The sequence below is a fragment of the Mus musculus genome, chromosome X, assembly GCF_000001635.26.
Source record: "Mus musculus strain C57BL/6J chromosome X, GRCm38.p6 C57BL/6J".
NCBI classification, from domain to species: domain Eukaryota; kingdom Metazoa; phylum Chordata; class Mammalia; order Rodentia; family Muridae; genus Mus; species Mus musculus.
Window position 1 is genome coordinate 45,783,142 of NC_000086.7, and position 21,385 is coordinate 45,804,526.

Here is a 21,385-nt window from a genome sequence, read left to right on the forward strand (position 1 = left end):
ATTTAAAAATTATGTCCCATGACAAATATTAATCTTGGTATCACTATTCTACCTAATCATTACCTATCATGATAATGATAAAATAAATTGTCTTATATAAAGTTTCATTCACATAGAAATTCTATATTAATTTCCAATATTATATTTAGTCATTTTAAAAATGATATTTAATCTATTTTGTGGTAATCACTACACAATTATTCAATCCAGTAAAATAGAAAGTACGGAAGTATATTACAATTATATAATAAATTTTATAGTCCTCTTCTTGTTGCCTTAAAATATGAATGGGTCAAACAATCTCAACACCACACTTTTTTACTAGCCTCTTTCTTTTAGATGTTTGTAGGTATTTTCGATGACTTTGCATGCAAGAGATAGGTTTAAGAACTTGCAAGTAAGAGTTGATATAATGCTTACAGTAACATAAATGACAAAGTGTCAGCAATGACTGAGATGACAAATGACATCATGCATATTAATAAGCATTAGATGACATTCAATCACTGTCCAATATTCTCAGTCATGTTGAAGGACAATACAGTCTTCAAATTCAGTACCCAAAGGAGAGTTATAACAATCACAAAACAATGTATACAACTTAGAAAGTCAGCAGAAAACTGGCAAGGTTATGCCTACCTTCGTGAAGGGGTGAATAATACCTGCATAATTTTTTGTATACATATTAAAGGCCAGCAGCAATGAACTCAAATTATTGTATAAAGGTTATATCTACTCATATCACTGCTTCTGGTCTTTCAACTGAATTTAGAAATGAATGTAATGAAATTCTCTAGTGCATTCACTTTGTTTCTAATTTTTTTGTTTTTATTTTCACCACTATCCCTCCTGTCTTTATGCTGACCTCCCATAAGTATTTGACTAAACTGCCATGTTTGCCTAACTAATTAATCAGTTCTAGAAAGGCTGAAAATCTAATTCACATTTATGGAATGCTACCAATGTTAGCAATCTAGTGAAACGGTGAAGGTATTTTTTGATTCATATATAAAAAATAGAGCTCACATATCTAAAACTTTAAAGAGTCATATAATCTCTGTTTTAAACACACAAACATGCACACGTGCACACACACATATATACATATATATATGTATGTACATATATAATAATAATAATTTTTGTACTTGATATAATGTTTTATAACCTAACAATACACCCCAAATTGAAAAATGAAGTATAAAAGTATTTTGTTCAATGAAGATATAGGCAATGGTGTTCTCTATCAGTGAATAAATTGGTACTATTGTTGTATGTTAATATTCAAAAGTTTTTAAACATAATTTGTGTTTAAAATTTGGGAAAACAGGGCAATCCAATAAGAAGTGTAATAGTGTATCTGGGCTTGAATATAAATGCATACATCAAACTAATTTTTTTAGCAGTTACATTCATTCATTTCTAGTAAACATCAGTATTTTCCTTTGGGAGAGTAAAATAGATAGTTATGGAGGGACAACTGTTAACTGGAGTGGGGACATCATATGGGGAGGAGGAGAGAAGAGGGTGCTAAGGGAGAGAATATTGGGGAATCAGCTAAAACTAAGGGCCATTTCAGTGGTTATATGGAAATATATAATAGAATTTAATATAATTTATAAGTTTATAAATATGATCTAGATGAAACTGCTGAATTACATAGGAAACAGAGTTCTAACTGGGCATTATTGTCACCTAAAAGGATTCCACTTTGGGAAATTTATTACATCTACTCAAGTTGTGGTCCAAAGGGGCCCCATGAAAGCCCTAAACAGCTGGGGGTTTTGCCAAGGCTATTGGTTGGTGTTCACACACTTAGAGTAAAATATTATTGAAGACAGTATCTACACAAATACTAATGTTGTGCTAAAGAAATAGTAGCAATAGCATCGCTCTAGTGACATTCTAATATACTTATAGGCAGTGCCTCACTCAGAAATTATCAGATAAGCTCCCTTCTGTAATAGATGGGAAGAATATAGAGATCCACACCTGAGTACCTACATATAAGCCCTTACCTCAGAGTTCAGAGAATCCTGAGGAAGAGGAGCCACAAACATTCCAAGAGCCAGAGGGTATGGAGAACACTAAGTAAATAAGGCAGCATATACAGGGAATGCAAAAGTTTAAGTCAGAGGTTATTCTCAGTAAAAAGACAGGAAAGTGAACACAACCTCCAATCCTTAATTCAGAAGCTATCTCCTGTTGATAATCACTCGCAGATATCTAATAAATTTAAGCTTTCTCCTTGTTAGCCTCACTCGAGGGGCAAACCACTCTTCAGAGCAGGTCTGGTCCCCTGCAGCACATGGCCAAACTATAATAAACGCAGTGTCATCATTGGAAGTTCTCTGTCTCATAATATTTGACAAGGAATGTTCTTTTTTTCATTTTGCTAGTACTCTGCCTATTTATTATGCCTTTCTTAGTTTTTATGTGATTCCTTTGTGTGTGGAAGTGTCTGTATCTGCGTCTCTATTTGTTTATTTTCTTTAACATTGACTCTTTTTATTCTTTTTTTTTTCCTATTCAGATTTGTTTCATTAATTTTACCATATTTTATTAGTATTCTGTAGATGCCTGATTGTTTTCTGAGGAAAATCAGAAATGATAAGGATTCAACTGGGAGGTAGGATGGGGAGCATCTTAGAGTAATTGGAGGATAGAAAACCTTAATTAGAATATATTGTATGAAAAGTATTTTTTTACAAAATAAAAGAAAAAATACCTATTTCCAATCAAATTGCATCTTTCTGTTTTATTGAATTCATGAATTGAGGACACTGTGGTTTATTTTCTAATACAGAGGAAAATATTACAGAATTTTAAATGCATATTTAATGTACTATTGGCAACTAATTTCAATTCAATAAGACACAGTTTTATTTAATGTTTAACTGATTGAAATATATGAAAATGACTTACATGATTCTGAGACATAGAACTTTACATATTTTTCTTTTTCTGAGTGAAGTAAATAAAATATGGAAAATAATGTGATAAGGCAGTGTATGCTGTGTGTCTCACGTCTCTTTCATAAACAGCAATGAAATGGGTGACTGTGGGGGTGGCTGCTAGCACATTTCTTCGGTCTGTTCAGTTCAGACAGCAGCAGCCAGTTCTGTTGGGGCATAGCAGGCTATGTGGTTGATCTTGAGCCCGGGATGCTGGCTATGCATATACAGGGGGCTGTGTGGTTGCCTGTGCCTTTGTGGTGGCCAGAGAGGAGCCAGTCTGCAGCTGGGCCTGAAAGTGGGCAAGCTGCTCTGGACTGGCCAGTGTCTTCAATAGCTTGTTGTCCTGCTCCAGCTGGGAGTTTTTCTATATTAGTTTTTTTGATCTTTTCCTTCAGAACCTCTACTTCCTCTCTAACTGCATATATCAAATGGCTTTTCACCAGATCCATAGCTTGCTCTATTCGCTTTCTCCCCAGTATTAAGCACTCATATGCTTTTGGCTTGAAGAAATGTACTAGTTGAGTGAATTAAAGGTTAATCAGAGAGTGAGCATGGTTGTACCCTGTACAACGTGGCAGATGTTTGAGGAACGGTTTAATTGATGCTGAGGAGCTGTGTGTCTTTTCAATCCTCCCTGGATGCTCACCCTGCTTCCAAGAGTTCTGGAGCTTGGCTGCATGTGGCTCAGAAAGTGGGCTGCTCCTAGATTTTGTGCTCTACTTTCCTTCCCTTCAAAGAACTTGAGAAGCCAAAAACAAGACTGTAATGGGCGAAATGCAGTCCTTATACAAAACCAACAACTGTCACCAAAGCTTATAAAACATGATAGTACTGTCCCTATTTTCAGAAACATCATAAGACACAAAACTGTCAGTGACACAATGATGACAAGTAGCTCGGACCTAGGCTATCTTATTATGAAGGTTGTTTTGCTTGTTGTATATTTATGTATGTAGCACAATGAATTTGTAAAATAGAGGACCATAACTACTTTTTAGATTATATAGATTAAAATTTAGATGTTCCACTGGCTGTCTGAAAAGGTGTGGATTGTCCTTCTTAGAGAGATCTACTTAAAAACTGCTTCGTGACAAAAACCACAAGAGAAGAAATTTTATGATTTGGCAGTTAGTCACTCTGTGTAATCTGGAATCTAGCTGCTGAGTCTTGCAAAGTAAACTCCCCATTGATTGATGTCAGTTGAGCTGGTGAATACACAAAGAAATGGTCAGTTCCCAAGGAAGTGGATTTCCCAGTAGGGGTTTCTGCACCTCACCTGTATAGTCATTCTGTACATGTTCCCCACACAGTCCCCACTCTATTTATCTGTTCTATTTGTCACCTTTCAATAAAGCATATCAAATGTTGGTACAGACACACACACACACACACACACACACACACAGGAAATGCATGCTGAAGCATATACCCAAAGGATGCTCCGCCATATCTATGTTTATAGCAGACATATTTGTAATAGCCAGGAACTGGAGGCAACCTAGATGTCCTTCAACCAAATAATGGATACCATGACATACAACCTCAGTTTGAACTCATGGACCTGTATGATGGAAAGAACAGTTTCTCTGACATCTTCACGTGTACCACCACCATATGAACAAATGAACTTTTATCTTAAAAGTTTCAAAGGCAGAATTGAATTGATAATAAGATTGAAATAAGAAACAGGGAAAATCTAGGTTCAGACAAGGATCAATGAGTAGTGCTTGGTTTAGGTCTAGACATAATGTAATATAAAAGCTTACCTGCAGATCACTGTCAGAGACCATCCCATGAGAAAGTGAGCCCTTCACAATCTCCCTAACAGGCCAAATGGCCTTGTGCTAAGAGCTGGTTATCACCCCCTTCCCCCCTATTCCTTTCTTGGCACCTGAGGCTGTAAAAGCTGTATTATAGTCCTCTCTTCCCTATCTCTTCCTGAGTTCCCATGCCATCCAAGGACATGAGTTACGCCTGAGCCCAGCCTGACCCCCAAGGCTGTCAAGGAAGATCGATGTTCCAGAGATAAGATCCAGAGTGCCGGCTGCCTGGCGCCTGACTTTGGCCCCCATATCAGCAGATGCCCACTCCTTTGTTCTTTGTATAATTCTCCCTCAACCCCTCCCCTATTTCCCGCGATGTATGCTTTAAAAAGAAGGCACCTCAGCATAATAAACGAGACCTTGATAGGTACCCTTCCTGGTCTCCTACTCTTCTTTTTCTTCCTCCCATCTCCTTCCAGGTTTGCGGTTCCCCTCGCACCCACGAATAACTGAATCCCGCGGGACGGGATAGATCACCTTAGTTTCTCTAAATTTAAGAAGAGATATGTATGAAATCTTCTGCAATTGAATGTTGTATGATCATCACAACACATAGACACTCTGAATAAACAATCTACAAATCTAAAGTTATGCTTTTACTTAAATACCACATTCAGTTTTGTGCAAATTACCGAGATATAGATAAAATAAATTTGCATAATTTAAGAAAACTTATGTGTACATTCATATAGATAAAATTTGATAACATTGAGTAAAAAATGAACATTAAGCAAATGATATTGATAAACATTTGTAATTTTTCTAGAGAGAAGTATTACACATATTTTTTGTTGCTGGGCATTTTCATACACTAGCTTAATAGCTACATTTAAATCATTAGTGTTTTCTTTTTCCATTCTTTTGTTCCAATCCTTTATTTACTTGATACAGTATCAAAATACAAGGAGCAAGGTTGAAGTTTTATGGTAATTGCAATGGGGAAAACTGTCTTACACAAACTGTGAAACAATATTTTGTATTCTTTGGGGAGATTTGGCTATAGATATTGTGTATAAGTATGTTAATTACAGGATGGTTGGTCCCTGAATTTTGGCAATATAATCCAAAATATGTGGTCTATAGATAATATGCATGTCAACACTAAACAACTATCAAAAGAAAAATAAAGAACTCAGTAGAAAAGGCTCACATAAGATAAGGAAAGATGCTTTGACTGTGCTCACACAGAGGTGAAATTACACATACCATCTAGAATATAATGAAAGCATCAAACTTGTACACTACATTTTTTTCCTGGCTGTAATTTCTAAAACAAAACAAAACAAAACAAAAACAAAAACAAACGAACAAACAAACAAACAAACAAAAATAACTATGTTTTGCTTCATTACTAGCCTTTCAAAACTTTATTGAAATTATCTTTACTTAGGTAACAACTTTTTCCTATTGTTTTGTTAAATGTCACTGTTATTTTCTCAGATGAAGAGATTAAATGAGAGCTGCTCCCATGCTGTGTGAATACATGGCATTGGATGGCTAGAGCATTTCTTTCTCTTCTATCGCTAGACCTAATCCTTGAAGATGCTCGCTTCCATACAATCTAATATTCCAAGCTGACTGATGCAATCCAGCTTCTCTGGGATTTTGACTGAATTACTATGCTGGTCTCATACTAACTTTGGCAATATGTTCTAATCTTCTGGCTTCTACTCATTCTCTGACTCATTTCATCTTCACCTGTTTCTAGATTTTTCTTTCTGTAAATTGTCTCTGTCCTGATGAAGCCACAATACCCACATAACACACATATACACACTCCTATTCACCACACTCACTACTGTGATCATACTGTAATCAACGACATGTCTGTATTTCAGCCTCTTCATACTTTTGGATATTATCCCTTGCCAGAGCAGCCATGTTGATGAATTAAAATTCTTCTCATTATTTATATGTAATTTCTATGTCCACAACTAATTAAGAAAGATATGTTTTTTCTTAGAAAGAAGTTGCACATCTACCTATTGTATTATGGGTGAATTTGAAGTTATTGATGATAATGACGATGACGCTCAAGTTGTATCAAGTACAATGTAGACATGTTTAAAGTTCGACATCATAGAGAAGAAATATAAAACAAAATATATTATGGAATTTAATTGTGATCATATTTCTTTGACTGCTACTATAAACATAAAATGAATTAAATAGCTCCAAAACTTTTATTGTTTGGTGTAGTATTTGGTAATAAAAAATTTTAATTCATATGTAATTACTAAATGAGATTATTTATTCATTTAAACTATTTTATTTAAGTGAATTTTCCAGAGCAGAAACTGTTAAAATAACATGTTATCAACAGGATAATCAATGAGTAGATTGATGTGTACCTCATTTTATCTATTTTTGAATATATGCAATTTTTCTAATCATATACTGATTTGTATTTATTTACTTATTCACAGTTTGCATTTGTAAGTTCACCTTGTTTTTCAGTTTACAGTTACTTCTTTGTGCATGAGGGTATATATATATATATATATATATATATATATATATATATATGTGTGTGTGTGTGTGTGTGTGTGTATTCTTTATTTTATATTTTCTTTATTCTTTATTTTATAATTTCTCCTAAAATTAATATTTGATCTTCTACAAAACACATGAACCAAAGACATTAACATTGTGGTGACAGATATTTTTAAATGAGCAGCTCATAGTTTCTTTATTGTAGAAAAATGGGTAGAGATAACCACTGTGCTCTAGAGCTGGAAGAAATTACAGAATTCATCTGAAGGCAGAGAACTGTTTTGAAATCCTCAAGGGTGAATTATGAGCATCTTTTTCTACAATTATGGAAAATAAAAGTTATCATTTTCTATCTTTTCTTAGTCTGCCATTGGAATAAAATTGCTGCCTTTATATAAAGCTGCTTATAGTAAGGGCCACGTTTTCTGGCATTCTGTGCTTTTTTTTTTTCCTGGTTGAAAAAAAAATCTGCTTTTTCTCAAAAAATCTTCTGATTTTACCTCAAAAGATAAGTGGTTTGATATTACTTCTCATTTTGCTTAGTAGGGCACAATATAATGTGAAGAAGTAATTAGTAATAAACATTGCTTTAAGAGGAGCAAAGAATTTAAGAATCAGAAATATCACTATGTATCCTATAGCCTTTGCTCATAGACTTCTAATGAGCAAACATATTTTTAATTAGTCTTTTATTTTCATTGTAATAGGCTTCATTAGGAAACTTTCATGCCTGCATATGATGCTACTTTGCTCGTTTCCATTCATAACACATGCCTTTGTATCCTACTCTTTTCTGTCCTCTTCATCCCATAAAATAGCTCCTCTTATGCGTTCATATCATAAAATATTTTAAATATTTATATCATCTGTACTCAAATAAATTCATAGTTTCTTATTTTTTTATTTATGGTGTCATCGATACATGTTGGTATGATATAAAAAGTACTGGTTATACCAGAATTCTTCTTACATATTCAACAAAACATTGAATTCTACTAATTTTTCCTATAGAGAATTTTAAAGCTCTAGTTCTCAACATATCTCACCTATTCTGCTCAAAAGAACTTAAGAATAAGAACAAACACACATGATAGCTTTTTCAATGATATCCTTGGTTTTTATTGTCTATTAGGACAAATTTTATCAATATTTTTATATTTTAAACTAATTTTTATTTCATTATTTACTTATTCACTTACCATCCCTCTCATCACAATCACTCATCCCATAATAATCCTTCCCCCATTCCTCCCTCTGTTTCTCCTGTGAGCATGTGCCCCCCTCCCCATGTATCCCCACACCCTGGCACTTCAAGTCTCTGAAAGGCTAGGTATATCATTTCCCACAGAGGCCAGACAAAGCAGCCCAGGTTGAGGAACATGTTCCACTTCCAGGCAACAGCTTTTGGAATAATCTCCATTCCAGTTGTTCTGGACACACGTGAAGACCAAGCTGCATATCTGCATTGTGTGTGAGGGGAGCCCTAGGTCCAGCCCATGTATGCTCTTTGGTTAGTGGTTCAGACTCTGAGAGCCCCTAGGGTACAAATTAGTTGACTTTTTTTTAACTTCCTGTGGAGTTCTTATACCCTTCTGGATCCACAATCCTTCCTCCTATTCTTCCATAATAGTACACAAGCACTATCAACTTGTTCATTGTGGTTGCCTGCATCTGTCTGAATCAGCTGCTGGGTAGAACTTCTCATAGTACACTGGTAACGGGACAAATTCATAGCCTGTAAATTGGGAAAGGATCTTTATCAACTCTACATCTCACAGAGGGCTAACATCCAAAATTTATAAAGAACTCAAGAAGTTAGACACCAACGAGACAAATAACCCAATTAAAGAATAGGGTGAAGAATTTAAAAAGGTATACCAAATGGCTGAGAAGCACTTAAAGGAATGTTTAAAAGTTCTTAGCCATCAGGGAAATAAAAATCAAAACATCTCTAAAGATCCATCTTAAACCCATAAAAATGGCTAAGGTTACCACCAAAATACTCAAACATCCCAAACAAAAAATGGGGTATAGAACTAAACCATAAATTCATAACAAAGGAATCTCAAATGTCTGAGTAGCATCTAAAGAAATGTTCAAAGTCTTTAATGATCAGAGAAATGCACATCAAAATGTCCCTGAGATTCCACCTCACACCAGTCAGAATGGCTAAGATCAAAACCACAGGTGACAACATATGTTGGAGAGGATGTGGAGAAAGAGGAACACTCTTCCATTGCTCGTGGGATTACAAACTGGTACAGCCACTCAGGAAATCAATCTGGAGGTTCCTCAGAAAATTGGAAATTGATCTGCCTGAAGACTCAACAATACCACTCTTAGGAATATACATAAAAAATCTATTCTACAGGAGCACATGTTCCACTATGTTCATAGTGACCTTATTTGTAATAGCCAGAATGTGGAAACAGCCTAGATGTCTAATGACAGAAGAATAGATACAGAAAATGGAATACTGCTCAGTTATTAGGAACAAGGGCATCCTGATTTTTGCAGGCAAATGGAAGCCCTACGGGCCACCAGAAAAAATGGAAACAGGCAAACTCAGGAGGTGGGAGGTTAGTGAGACCTTCCAGAATATATCAGAGACCTGGGAGGTGAGGGACTCTCAGGACTCAAAGGGAGGGACCTTAGATGAAATGCCCTACATTGGGGAGAGGGAACTTGTAGAGACCACCTCCAGAAGGAAGAAAGGACATCAAGTGAGAGATGGGGTTCCTGTACCACAGTCAAAACTCTGACCCATAATTGTTCCTCTCTGAAAGAACTGCAGGGATGAAAATGAAGATGAGTCTAAGGAAAAGATGGTCCAGTGATGGGCCCAAAGTTGGATCCAGCCACAGGGGCAGTCCCAAAGCCTGATACTACTACTGAGGCTATAGTGTGCTCACAAAAAAAGGGACCTCACATGACTGCCCCCCAAAAGACATAACAAACATCTGAAAGAGTCAGATGCAAATATTTGCACTCCACCAACTTACAGAAACTGCTGACCCTGTGGTTGAATTAGAGAAATGCTAGAAGAAGCTGAGGAGGAGAGTGACCCTGTAGGGGGACCAGCATATCAATTTACCTGGACCCCTGAGATCTCTCAGACACTGGACCACCAACCTGGTAGCATATACAAGCTGATATGAGGTCCCTAACACATATAAAGCAGAGGACTGTAGGGTTTGGATTTGGTCAGAGATGATGCACCTAACCCTCAGAGTTGGAATTCTGTTCATGTGGCTATCTTCTTTAGGTTTGTTGAAAGATTACTTTCTTGCTTTTTCTAGACCTTAGTTTCCCTCTTTGTTTTGGAGTTTTCCCTTAATTATCCTTTGAATGGCTGGATTTGTAGAAAGATATTTTGTAAATTTGGTTTTCTCATGGAATACATTGGTTTCTCCATCTTTGGTAATTGAGAGTTTTGCTGGGTTTAGTAGCCTGAGTTGGTATTTGTGTTCTCTTTGGGTCTGTGTGACTTCTGCCCAGGATCTTCTGGGTTTTTTTCCCCTTACTGATTTTAATATTCTTTCTTTGTTTTGTGCATTTGGTGTTTTAATTATTATATGACTGGAGGAATTTCTTTGCTGGTCTAGTTTATTTGGAGTTCTGTAGACACCTTGTATATTTATGGGCATCTCTTTCTTTAGGTTGGGGAGGTTTTCTTCTATAATTTTGTTGAAGATATTCACTTTCCTTTAAGTTGGATATTCACTTTCCTTTAAGACAAGTTTCCTTCTTGTCTATACCTATTATCCTTAGGTTTGGTCTTCTCATTGTGTCCTGGATTTCATTGATGTGTTAGGTTTGGATCTTTTTGAATTTCTCATTTTCTTTGATTGTTGTGTCAATGTTTTCTATGGTATATTTTGCAAATGAGATTCTCTCTTCTATCTCTTTTATTCTGTTGGTGATGCTTGCATGTATGGTTCCTGACTTCTTTCCTAGCATTTCTATCTCCAGAGTTTTCTCCCTTTGTGATTTTGCGATTTCTTTATTGTTTCTACTTCTCCTTTTAGATCCTGGATGGTTTTGATCAATTCTTTCACCCACTTGGATGTCTTTTCCTTTAATTCTTTAAGGGGTTTTTGTGTTTCTTCTTTAAGAGCTTCTACCTGATAACCTGTGTTCTCCTGTATTTCTTTAATGGAGTTATTTATATCCTTCTTATAGTCCTCCATCAACATCATGAGAAGTGACTTTAGATCCATATCTTGCTTTTCTTGAGCAATGGTGTATCCAGGACTCGCTATGGTGGGAGAGTTTGTTTCTGACGATGCCAAATAATCTTGCTTTCTGTTGCTTCTCTTCTTATGCTTGCCTCCTGCCATCTGATTTTCTCAAGTGCTCCCTGTCCTGGATAGTATCTGATTAGAGCCTGTCCTTCCTGTAATCCTGGTTGTTTCAGAAGTCTCCAGAGTCTAGCTTTCTCTATGATCCTGTGATTCTGGGATCCTGTGATGCTGAGATTCTGTATGTGTCAGAGTTCTTGGCAGCCCAGCTTCCTCTGAGACCTAAGGGTCCTTGTGTGACCAAGCTCCTGGGATTCTGCGATCTTGGGATCCTAAGGTCCTGGGTGTGTTAGAATGTCTGGAAGTGGTACCTTCTCTGGAACCATGGAGCTGTCTGCTGAGATAGAAACCAGTAGACCAGCTCCGACTGGAAGGAACCTCAGCCACTGGTCTGATGGTTGTCCTGTTTCTCTGCTCCTGCTAGCCCTAAGTACTCCCAGTTTTGTTGAAACAGATGTTGTGTTCCACTTACCAGAGATCCTAAGATCCTGGGTATGCTAGGGTGCCTGGGGAGTGGAGAGTCTTCTGGGGACTGTAAGACTGTCCATCGAGTTTAAGCCCAAAGTTTCCAGGCACTGGTGCTGACCTGAAGGAACCTGGTCAGGTGGGGCTACTGCTGGCTGAAGGCACTCCCAGTTGTGTTGGAAATATATGAAATGCTTCATGATTTTGCATGCCATTTTTGTGCTGGGGCCACGCTAATCTTCTCTGTATAGTTCCAATTTTAGTATATGTGCTGCCGAAGCGAGAACGAATGATTAACTTTAAAAAAAAAATATCGGACTCCACCGAACTTAGGAACTTAGTCTGCACATGTGAGAGTGTGCACCACAGAAGCTGACAAATTCTGGGACAGGTGGGAGCCAAGAGCCTCTGAGGCAGCGTCCTTTTTGGGGTCCAGACATCGACCACCCTCCAGGCCAGAGGATAGTTATCCACCCTGCCCGGGAGCCCTTTGGCAAAGGAGCAGTGGGTGCCATTTTGGTTCCGGGACTCCACTTAACTTAGGAACTTAGTCTGCAAAGGCGAGAGTATGCACCACAGAATCTGACAGCTTCTGGGGCAGGCGGGAGCCACAGATTCTCTGAGGCAGCACCCTTTTCGGGCTCTAGACATCCAGCCACCCTCCTGGCCAGAGGACAGGTGTCCGCCCAGCTCGGGAGGCCTTTGCCTCAGGAGGGGCAAGAGCCATCTTGTTTCCTGGACTCCACCGAACTTAGGAACTTAGTCTACACAGATGAGAGTGTGCACCACAGAAGCTGACAGCTTCTGTGACCTGCCAAAGCAACACAGCTTCTGGGAAAGGTCCTGTTTTGGGCCTTCATCTTAGCCCAGGAGGAGGTCCAAATGCCAGATATCTGTGCACCTTCCCTGTAAGAGGAGAGCTTGCCAGCAGAGAGTGCTCTGAACACTGAAACTCAGAGGAGAGAGCTAGTCTCCCAGGTTTGCTGATAGACAGTAACAGAATCATCTCAGAACAATCTCTGAACAGAGACAACTATAACAACTAACTCCAGAGGTTACCAGATGGCGAAAGGTAAACGTAAGAATCTTACTAAGAGAAAACAAGACCACTCACCATCATCAGAACCCAGCACTCCGAATTCGCCCAGTCCAGGGCACCACAACACACCCAAAAAGGTAGACCTAGATTTAAAGGCATAGTTCATGATGATGGTAGAGGACATCAAGAAGGACTTTAATAACTCACGTAAAGAAATACAGGAGAACACTGCTAAAGAGTTACAAGTCCTTAAAGAAAAACAGGAAAGCACAACCAAACAGGTAGAAGTCCTTAAAGAAAAACAGGAAAACACATCCAAACAGGTGATGGAAATGAATAAAACCATACTAGACCTAAAAAGGTAAGTAGACACAATAAAGAAAACCCAAAGTGAGGCAACACTAGAGATAGAAACCCTAGGAAAGAAATCTGGAACCATAGATTTGAGCATCAGCAACAGAATACAAGGGATGGAATAGAGAATCTCAGGTGCAGAAGATTCCATAGAATATCAGCACAACAATCAAAGAAAATGGAAAATGCAAAAAGATCCTAACTCAAAATATCCAGGAAATCCAGGACACAATGAGAAGACCAAACCTACAGATAATAGGAGTGGATGACAATGAAGATTTTCAACTTAAAGGGCCAGGAAATATCTTCAACAAAGTTATAGAAGAAAACTTCCCAAATTTAAAGAAAGACATGCCCATGATCATACAAGAAGCCTACAGAACTCCAAATAGACTGGACCAGAAAAGAAATTCCTCCCGACACATAATAATCAAAACAAAAAAAAATGCACTAAATAAACATAGAATATTAAAAGCAGTAAGGGAAAAGGTCAAGTAACATATAAAGGCAAGCCTATCAGAATTACACCAGATTTTTCACCAGAGACTATGAAAGCAAGAAGAGCCTGGACGGATGTTATACAGACACTAAGAGAACACAAATACCAGCCCAGGCTACTATACTCAGCCAAACTCTCAATTACCATAGATGGAGAAACCAAAGTATTCCACTACAAAACCAAATTCACACATTATCTTTCCACGAATTGAGCCCTTCAAAGGATCATAACAGATAAAAACCAATACAAGGACTGAAATCATGCCCTAGTAAAAAAAAAGAAGGTAATCCCTCAAAAAACCTAAAAGAAGACAGCCACAAGAACAGAATGCCAAGTTTAACAACAAAAATAACAGAAGCAACAATTACTTTTCCTTAGTATCTCTTAATATCAATGGACTCAACTACCCAATAAAAAGACATAGACTAACAAACTGCCTACAGAAACAAGACCCAACATTTTGCTGCTTACAGGAAACTCATCTCAGAGAAAAAGAAGGACACTACCTCAGAATGAAAGGCTGGAAAACAATTTTCCAAGCAAATGGTATGAAGAAACAAGCTGGAGTAGCCAGACTAATATCTAATAAGATTGACTTCCAACCCAAAGTCATCAAAAAAGACAAGAAGGGGCACTTCATACACATCAAAGGTAAAATCTTCCAAGATGAACCCTCAATTCTGAATATCTATGTTCCAAATACAAGGGCAGCCACATTCATTAAAAGAAACTTTAGTAAAGATCAAAGCACACAATGTACCTCACACAATAATAGTGGGAGACTTCAACACACCACTTTCCCCAATGGACAGATCATGGAAACAGAAACTAAACAGGGACACAGTGAAACTAACAGAAGTTATGAAACAAATGGATCTGACAGATATCTACATAACATTTTATCCTAAAACAAAAGGATGTACCTTCTTCTCAGCACCTCATGGTACCTTCTTCAAAATTGACCACATAATTGGTCACAAAACAAGCCTCAACATATACAAACATAGTGAAATAGTCCCATGCACCCTATCAGATCACCATGGACTGAGGCTGATCTTCAATAACAAAATAAATAATAGAAAGCCAACATTGATGTGGAAACTGAACAACATTCTTCTCAATGATACCTTGGTCAAGGAAGGAATAAAGAAAGGAATTAAGGACTTTTTAGAGTTCATTAAAAATGAAGCCACAACATACTCAAACTTATGGGACACAATGAAAGCATTTCTAAGAGGAAAACTCATAGCTCTGAGTGCCTCCAAAATGAAACTAGAGAGAGCACACATTAGCAGCTCAACAACACACCTAAAAGCTCTAGAGCAAAAGAAAGCAAATTCACCCAAGAGGAGTAGAAGGCAGGAAATAATCAAACTAAGGGGTGAAATTAATCAAGTGGAAACAAGAAGAACTATTCAAAGAATCAACCAAACGAGGAGCTGGTTCTTTGAGAAAATCAACAAGATAGACAAACTCTTAGCCAGACTAACTAGAGGGCACAGGGTAAGCATTCTAATTAATAAAATCAGAAATGAAAAGGGAGACATAACAACAGATCCTGAAGAAATCCAAAACAACATCAGATCCTTCTATAAAAGGCTATACTCAACAAAACTGGAGAACCTGGATGAAATGGAGAAGTTTCTAGACGGATTCCAGGTACCAAAGTTGAATAAGATCAGGTTAATGATCTAAAAAGCCCTATATCCCCCAAAGAAATAGAAGCAGTCATTAATAGTCTCCCAACCAAAAAAAAGCCCAAGACCAGATAGGTTTAGTGCAGAGTTCTTTCAGACCTTCAAAGAAGATCTAATTCCAGTTCTTCACAAACTATTCCATAAAATAGAAACAGAAGGTACTCTACCCAACTCATTCTATGAAGCCACAATTACTCTGATAACTAAACCACAAAAAGACCCAACAAAGATAGAGAATTTCAGACCAATATCCCTTATGAATATTGATGGAAAAATCCTCAATAAATTTCTTGCTAACCAAATCCAAGAAAACATCAAAACAATCATCCATCCTGACCAAGTAGGTTTCATCCCAGGGATGCAGGGATGTTTCAATATATGGAAATCAATCAACGTAATCCAGTATATATACAAATTCAAAAACAAAAACAACATGATCATCTTGGTAGATGGTGAGAAAGCATTTGACAAAATCCAACACCAATTCATGATAAAAGTCTTGGAAAGATCAGGAATTCAAGGCCCATACCTAAACATGATAAAAGCAATCTACAGCAAACCAATAGCCAACATCAAGGTAAATGGTGAGAAGCTGGAAGCAATCCCACTAAAATCAGGGACTAGACAAGGCTGTCCACTCTCACCCTACCTATTCAACATTGTACTTGAAGTCCTAGCCAGAGCAATTAGACAAAAAAAGATCAAGGGGATAGAAATTGGAAAGGAAGAAGTCAAAATATTACTTTTTGCAGATGATAAGATAGTATATATAAGTGACCCTAAAAATTCCACCGGAGAACTCTTAAACCTGATAAACAGCTTCAATGAAGTAGCTGGATATAAAAGTAACTCAAACAAGTCAATGGAATTTCTGTACACAAAGGATAAACAAGCTGAGAAAGAAATTAGGGAAACAATGCCCTTCTCAATAGTCACAAATAATATAAAATAACTTGGCGTGACTCTAACTAAGGAAACGAAAGATCTGTATGATAAGAACTTCATGTCTCTGAAGAAAGAAATTAAAGAAGATCTCAGAAGAAGGAAAGATCTTCCATTCTCATGGATTGGCAGGATCAATATAGTAAAAATGCCTATCATGCCAAAAGCAATCTACAGGTTCAATGCAATCCCCATCAAAATTCCAACTCAATTCTTCAATGAATTAGAAAGGGCAATCGGCAGATTCATCTGGAATAACAAAAAACCGAGGATAGCAAAAACTCTTCTCAAGAATAAAAGAACCTCTGGTGGAATCACCATGCCTGACCTAAAGCTTTACTACAGAGCAATTGTGATAAAAACTGCATGGTACTGGTATAGTGACAGACAAGTAGACCAATGGAACAGAATTGAAGACCCAGAGATGAACCCACACACCTCTGGTCACTTGATCTTTGACAAGGGAGCTAAAACCATTCAGTGGAAAAAAGGTAGCATTTTCAACAAATGGTGCTGGCACAACTGGCTGTTATCATGTAGAAGAGGTTGGTGTGAATTGATCCATTTCTATCTCTTTGTACTAAGATCAAATTTAAGTGGATTAAAGAACTCCACATAAAACCAGAGATGCTGAAACTTATAGAGAAGAAAGTAGGGAAAAGCCTCGAAGATATGGGTACAGGGGGAAAATTCCTGAATAGAACAGCAATGGCTTGTGCTGTAAGATCGAGAATAGATAAATGGGATCTCATAAATTTGCAAAGCTTCTGCAAGGCAAAAGACACTGTCAATAAGACAAAAAGACCACCAACAGATTGGGAAGGATCTTTACCTATCCCAAATCAGATAGGGGACTAGTATCCAATATATATAAAGAACTCAGGAAGGTGGACTCCAGAAAATCAAATAACCCCATTTGCTCAGGACTGAACAAAGAATTCTCACCTGAGGAATACCGAATGGCAGAGAAGCACCTGAAAAAATGTTCAACATCCTTAATCATCAGGGAAATGCAAATCAAAACAACCCTGAGATTCCATCTCACACCAGTCAGAATGGCTAAGTTCAAAAATTCAGGTGACAGCAGATGCTGGCGAGGATGTGGAGAAAGAGGAACACTCCTCCCTTGTTGGTGGGATTGCAAGCTTGTACAACCACTCTGGAAATCAGTCTGGTGGTTCTTCAGAAAATTGGATATAGTACTACCGGAGGATCCAGCAACACCTCTCCTGGGCATTTATCCAGAAGATGTCCCAACAGGTAAGAAGGACACATGCTCCACTATGTTCATAGCAGCCTTATTTATAATAGCCAGAAGCTGGAAAGAACCCAGATGTCCTTCAGCAGAGGAATGGATACAGAATATGTGGTACATTTACACAATGGAATACTACTCAGCCTTTAAAAAGAATGAATTTATGAAATTCCTAGGCAAATGGATGGACCTGGAGGGCATCATCCTGAGTGAGGTAACCCAATCACAAAGGAACTCACAGAATATGTGCTAACTGATAAGTGGATATTAGCCCAGAAACTTAGGATACCCAAGATACAAGATAAAATTTGCTAAAGGCATGAAACTCAAGAAAAACGAAGACCAAAGTGTGGACACTTTGCCCTCTTAGAATTGGGAACAAAATACCCATGGAAGGAGTTACAGAGACAAAATTTGGAGCTGTGACGAAAGGATGGACCATCTATTGATTGCCATATCCAGGGATCCATCCCATGATCAGTTTCCAAATGCTGACACCATTACAAACACTAGCAAGATTTTGCTGAAAGGACCCAGATATAGCAGTCTCTTGTGAGACTATGATGGGGCCTAGCAAACACAGAAGTGGATGATCACAGTCAGCTATTGAATGGATCACAGGGCCCCCAGTGGAGGAGCTAGAGAACGCACCCAAGGAACTAAAGGGAACTGCAACCCTAAAGGTGGAAGAACAATATTAACTAACCAGTATCCAGGAGCTCTTACTCTAGCTGCATATGTATCAAAAGATGGCCTAGTAGGCCATCACTGGAAAGAGAGGCCAATTGGACTTGCAAACTTCATATGCCCCAGTACAGGGGAAAGCCAGGGCCAAAAAGGGGGAGTGGGTGGGTAGGGGAGTGGTGGGATGGTTATGGGGACTTTTGTGATATCATTGGAAATTTAATGAGGAAAATACCTAATTAAAAAAATCGTAAAAAGAAATCTGGAAAAGGAATAAAAATGGATTAAAAAAAAAACTCAAGGAATAGCACAAGCTTGTGAGGATATGGAAACGGGGAACAGTCATTTCCGGTGGACATGAAAACTTGTGTAACTACTTTTTAAATAAATTTGACAGTGTCTCAGAAAACTGGGAATAGTTCTTCCTCGCTATATTTTACAGAGAGTAAAGGTGTCATTTTCTGGTATTCTAGCATTTAAGAATATGTAAGTCTTCTGTCCTTTCTCCATGTCTTTGAAATCAACTTCTAGGAAATTTGGAGCTCTAACTGCCTTACTGCTTCTTCATAGAAGATTACCCTGACTCCAAAGAAAATCTTCCTTTCTGATTATCTTATAACAGGACATAGTCTATTTCACATTGTTTTCTATTTTTCAGAAACTATTTATCATTTTTATACTCATTTTAATCATTTTAAGTCTGTTCACAGCACAGTTGTGACCATACAAATTATAAATAATTTCTTACTACTAGATATAACCCCAAAATTATGTAATACTGGAAATACTCTCTCAGATAAACTATCTGAAACATAGATCTTTTAGTTACTTTTATATTGCTCTAATGAGACACAGTGATCAAACCAACATATAGAAGAAAGTGTTTATTAGAGCTTACAGTTTCAGAGTGTCAGTGATGTCATCAGTGATGTGTAACAACCAGTATGTAGACATCACATTAGAGCAGTAGGTGAAAGCATACATCCCTGGGGGGTGGGGGGCATAGAACATGGAAAAATTATGAAAAAAAAAAAAACATGGATAGCTAACTGGAAATTGTGTTGTTTTTTGCCACCACCAGAAAGCATGCTTTCTCCAACAAGATAATATTTCCTAATCTTTCAAGCAGTTCCACAAATTGGAGACCAAGCATACAAGCATATGAGTCTTCTTACAGATTTATGTAAAAGGGCTTCACAAGAACATCATGATTATTTAAAATCTCACTACTGCCTTCAGTGTACTGTAGTGAATTTAAGTGATTTGTATGCACAGATTCCAAATGCAAAAAAAAAAAAAAAAACAAAACAAAACAAAAAAAAAAACTGTTCCTGTTGTGGGAGAAAAAAAAAACATTTCATTTCAATTGTTTATAGTTTTTGTTACTCTTTTTAATAACCTTAAATTTTTGTATACATGTGTACTATTAGAGAAGAAAAGACCTTATTGTGTCTGCCTTGTTTGTCTGAAATTCACAGTATGTTCTTTAGTTATTAGTGTTACATACATCCACACAATATGATATCCAATGTAGTGAGATCATTTAGCATGTGTCATATGTACACATGTTCTTGGCTGATATTTTTGATTGAATAATATACCAGGAGCTTGTCTATGGAGGAAAGTAATTCTCTTTTGGCTACCTGCAGCACTTTATCTTGAGGCTGAGCAGGGCTGCAACAATGAAAACTCAAGGTGATATTGTTTATGTTTTACTAAAGATAATAGTAACAATAACAAACACTAATGTTAAAGATATTTAATGTTATTTTCTTCAATATTAGCATGATGAATCATATTAATTTATTACAAATAATGAGAGTTTGTCATATCTGTCATTCTATATCTGGCTAATTATAATAAAAAATGTCCATTTTCTTTTATGTTGGTAAAAAAAATCACAGAAATTAAAAATGCCTGAAAAATACTCCAGTGTGTGTGTGTGTGTGTGTGTGTGTGTGTGTGTGTGTGTGTGTGTGTGTGAGTGTATCAAATTATTTTTATCTATTCATCTCTTGATGTACATCAAGACCAGTTTAATATTGTAGCTCTTGTGAATGGTACTGCACCATATGTTAAATGTGTAGGTCTCTTTGGTGAGCTGATATAATTTATTTTGGATATAGAAGTAGAAGTAAGATTGCTGAATCATATGGTACATCAAAGTGCAGCTTTCACTGAAACCTAAATAGTATTCTAAGTAATGACAGTACTAATTTATGCTCCTATTTATAGCATTAATGTTCCTTTTCTCACTTCCTACTGCCATTTGTTTTAAAAATAGAGATTCTAATTGAAAAAGAATATATCATAGTATATTTTGATATGCAGTTTTGTGGGACATAATAGTATTGGATATTTTTCACATTTTTATTGGTGATATATAGTGGTTTATTTATTTATTTATTCATTTATTTTTATTAATCTAATTTGTATCCCATTCAATTCCTTGCTCCTGGTCACCCTCTTCCATAATCCTTCTCCCATACCCTTTTCCCTTCTCCTCTGAGCTGGTTGAGCCTCTCCTGATATCATTCTACCCTGGCATATTAAGTCGCTGTGAGGCTAGGCACATCTACCACTGAGGCAAGACCAGGGAGCCCAGATAGAAGAACATATCCCATGTACAGGCAACAGGTTTTAGAGTAACCCATATCCAGTTGTTTAGGTCTCATATGAAGACTAAGCTGCACATCTGTTACATACATGTAGGGAGGCCTATGTCTAGCCATTGTGTTTTCTTTGGTTGTTGGTTCAGTCTCTGAGAATCCCAAGGTTTCAGGCTAGTTAGTTCTGTTGCCTTCCTGGGGAGTTACTGTATGTTTTGGGGACACAGTCTTCATTAGATTTTAGAGGCCCCAAGCTCCAATATTTGC

The 21,385-nt window shown here is 37.2% G+C and overlaps 1 non-coding gene and 1 pseudogene across 1 annotated transcript; both read right to left on the bottom strand.

Moving 5' to 3' along the window:
• Positions 1 to 3,096: 3,096 nt before the first annotated feature.
• Positions 3,097 to 3,406, bottom strand: Gm14652 (annotated as a pseudogene).
• Positions 3,407 to 12,219: 8,813 nt separating this feature from the next.
• Positions 12,220 to 12,326, bottom strand: Gm25078. Its single transcript, XR_003953135.1, has one exon. It is a non-coding gene; the product is annotated as a U6 spliceosomal RNA (small nuclear RNA).
• Positions 12,327 to 21,385: the final 9,059 nt, after the last annotated feature.